Source organism: Phytophthora infestans, genomic scaffold, assembly GCF_000142945.1.
Source record: "Phytophthora infestans T30-4 supercont1.403 genomic scaffold, whole genome shotgun sequence".
NCBI lineage: Eukaryota > Oomycota > Peronosporomycetes > Peronosporales > Peronosporaceae > Phytophthora > Phytophthora infestans.
In genome coordinates this window covers 1-2,632 of record NW_003303357.1, presented here as the reverse complement: position 1 = coordinate 2,632, position 2,632 = coordinate 1, and positions in this window count along the sequence as shown.

The window sequence follows — 2,632 nt, the reverse complement described above, 5'->3', positions numbered from 1 at the left end:
GCTCTCATCCCGCTCCCTCCCCTCTTTTCCCTGGTCTTGTCTTGTTCTTACTTTTTGACCCTCTCGTTACTCCTTCGTTGGACTAACCAGTGCCATTTCTTTTCATTTAGTTTCTGCCTGGCTTCTGGCGTTCCTAACGTCGAAATTCTTGGCGCCCAGTGAGCCGGCGCAGTCGTCACCGGAGGGCTTGCTGAGGGCTCATGTTCTGTTGAGTCAGGTGGCGCTTTGCGTTTGAGCGTTGGGTTCATAACCTTTTGCGGGGAACTTGGGCGCAGGTAGAAGGAAGTCAGGGTAGGAAGGAGTAAAAGAAGAAGAGCTTGTGGTGGACTCGGTAAATGAAGAAGTAAGATTAATGTTTAAGAAAGTAGCGGGCTACTAACAAGAAATTAGTATGCGGCATTCAGAAACATAGTCTAGAATTGCCGCTACCATTCATCGTACTAAAATGTTCAAGACATTTTAGTACATTATTTATTAGAGTCAAAAATACCGTGTCTCTTCATTATTAGTTTATAGAGAGCACGATGGAGAGGCGGTCCCTGTGACGGGCCCTAACCTCAACAAGAACGTAGTGGCCCCATCGCCAATCAGTTTGTCTCGACTGCTGTCGCCACCCAATCTATCCTTTTAGCGACTTTGTTGACTGTTGCAACTCTCTTGGCCAAGTCTGTACCAACAAAGTTGACGATTGCCTTCGTCTGGTGACGAACAAGCTAAATGCCCATCGTTTTCGAATGAAAAAGGACACTATTACGCTGGATTGGACGCTCTTGGGGACATATCTTGGGGCCGGTACGTCTTAGAGACACCACCGATTTTATAGAAATATCCAACTGTCAGCGAGAAAAGTCCAACTAATGAGGGACAGTATCGATCACAGTTTTTAGTTGAGCGAGGTTATAATTGTTTTTGTGTGCGATACACCGTCAGAAATGCACTAAATTGGGTCACGAATCATACATGTAGTTGATGCGCCGAAATACTTCCTCACTCAGGCTAAAAAATGTATTTCTAATCTTGTATACCGTTCTATGGCGTTTCTCGTATCCTTTGGAGTACAGAAATGAAAAGTCTACCCCTTTCTCGAAGTGGTAGCTGAGACTCTCTAACTTCATGAGATACTTGCTCACCTTTACAGCGATCAGATTGTCATTTTTTTTTGCTTCTGGCGCTCGATAGTTGCTATCTGATATCCGCTCTGAGATCTGTATATCGGATATGTTTCCGAACCCACCCTTTTTTTCTTTCCCGCGCGCGGCTCTTGGGGATATATTTCTTTGGGGGGCCTCCCCCCCCGCAAAGATCTTTTTGGGGGCCCACACATTTGCGAGAGAATTTTTTTGCAACAGAGGGGCGAAATCTCTTGCGGGTTTGGGAAATTGTCGCGAGCGCTCTCTTCTTGTTTTATTTATTTCGGGTAACCAAAAACCCCCAAAAGCCCAAGAACAGCGTAGAGAATACTGCGCATGGCTGTAGAGGGAGGGGGCCGCTTAAGAGAAGGGTCTTGTGGACTTGAGAGGAAAACGCGAAGTGAGCGCCAGCCATTCTTGTTATACGCTACAGTTTAAGCCGTTGAACGATGTCTGTCTTACTGTAGTACCAATTTTGCGTTTGACTTAAAAGGCAGGGGTCTCATTTGCAATGCAGGGAGTATTACATAACCCCGACGGGATGTTCTCCAAAGCTGCTACACTGAGAAACGTTTGCTGATGTGTTGAGTAAGCACGTAAAACTGCTCCATCTTCATATGATGAAAATGTCTCGTCTCGCTGCACTTCGACGGATCCTGATAGTTGCCCCCGAGTCGCAGTAAAGATGCAAGCTCCATGCATCCGGTTCCGAGAATATTATCTAAGTGTCGTATTCTGAGACACTAGACGAGGGTGGTACCAAATTAGGATACCGTGGTTTACGGTACACGTACGCTCTTCGTAAACCTGTTTTGTACCGTAAATCTGTTAAAGTACCCACAAAGTATTGTACAGACCAATAGGAAATCAATATTATCGTTTCTTTACGATTATGTCCAGACGTACAGCTTAAGTTTGGCCAATCAGATATCGAGATTAGTTCAATGCCTAGCACGCCCAGGGGCTAATGGTAACCAAATATCATATGATATTTTTGATAGTAATAGTACTATTTTCGATATTAAATATTAATAGTAACTCATTTTTGCAAAAGCTAACATAATATTTTTATATTAGCTCGGAGAGCTGAAAAATATTAGATACTACATGATATTTTATGATATTTTCCCACTTAAGTACGTTTCTTGCCAGCTTACCTCTGTGAACCGAGCGGAGCCAAATAACTTTTTCGATCAGGTTCTAGAAAAGCAGTAGGCTTTAAGACTGACGAGTATTTGCTCTAGTATTTCACTGTGACACAGACAAAGGCGATCGAGATGGAAAACTGCAGCTGTTTAACGTTGATAGAGCGAAATCAAAACATTTTTTCTTGTTCTCTACCGATCTCCTCGTCGACATCGTGCGTCTAATAAACCTGCTGCCTGTGGCGCTAGATTAATGCGCTCAGCAGTGCCAACACACAACGCCAACCTTGCCGTCACTCACAATTGTCCCGGTACTCACGGTTGATTAGTAATACTTCAGCTAGTCGAGCGTTAACG